Source organism: Cyphomyrmex costatus, unplaced genomic scaffold, assembly GCF_001594065.2.
Source record: "Cyphomyrmex costatus isolate MS0001 unplaced genomic scaffold, Ccosl1.0 scaffold857, whole genome shotgun sequence".
NCBI lineage: Eukaryota > Metazoa > Arthropoda > Insecta > Hymenoptera > Formicidae > Cyphomyrmex > Cyphomyrmex costatus.
The window spans coordinates 18683-20020 of record NW_017280438.1 but is presented as its reverse complement, the minus strand read 5'-3'; positions in this window follow the sequence as shown (position 1 = coordinate 20020).

Genomic DNA, 1338 nt, shown 5'->3' with positions numbered 1-1338 from the left:
AGTTGTCATAGCCATGTTGCCCAAGCTTTTACATCTCTAGGATGTAACAAAAAATTGTCTTCATAATTACACATTTGGCATTTGAAGAAGAACTATGGCAATATTAGTATCATTTGAATATCTCTGATATTTATTGTATATACCAGTACCGTCAAAATAGACGCTTCTGGCATTTATAGTAAACCATTATATACATGCATATGGTAATACAAACAAGTAACATCACAATAAATGCTTATGACGTTTATTCTGCCATTACAGTCAGAATAAACGCTTTCGACAATTATTTTAATCAGTATCGTCTGATTAGACGTCTCTGATATTTATTCTATATACCAGTACCGTCAAAAGAGACGCTTCTGGCATTTGTAGCAAATTGTTCTATACACACATATGATGATACAGACCAGTACTGACAAGACAGATGTTTCTGGCATTTGTAACAAAGTATTGTATACATGAATACGGCAGTATAAATCAGTACCATCATAAAAGATGCTTCTGATATAAATATTGCCATAACAGTTACAACAAACGCTTTCGTTTTTTTTATCTCTGATATTTATTTTACCAGTACCATCAAAATAGACGCTTCTGGCATTTATAATAAAATATTATATACATGCAGATGACTATACAAATCAGTACCGTCAAAATAGACGCTTCTGACATTTACAACAAACTACTTTTATACATGCATATGACTATACAAATCAGTACCGTCAAAATAGACGCTTCTGATATTTACAACAAACTACTTTTATACATGCATATGGTACATATTACAAACCAGTACCGTCAAATTAGACGCTTCTGGTACTACAGGTTATACCACACTATGGCAACGGAGCATAGATATTCTAAAAATTACCGAATACGCACATCCGCCTACTACTGTCCAGTATAGTAGGTGCACGCTAATAGCTCGATGAACGGGCCGCCCCGTCCAAGCTGTCAAACGTACTGTCACATGCTGTCACAGATGCACAGCTGGATTTTGGATCCAGATTCCAGGCACTCCGATCAGCTGATAGGCAACAGCGCGTGAGCGATCTCGACGCTACGTTGCCACGTCGGCGCGCCGAGCATGTTGCCAATGTTGTCATGCTGTGTCGACCTGCGATGCTATGAATCGCGTTGAGACTGAAGACCGCTCACGCGCCGCGAACGAGCATTCAGAGCTTCATTCAAATAAAGTTTTGACTATCAACAACAGTACGGATTAAAATAAAAAAAATTCTCATTAAAGTTTAAGATTGGCCGAACATTTTCGTTTTTTATTCGTGCTGATTGGATAATTAGTTCATGAGAACAAAAATCGTAAATCTAGTCATTTTT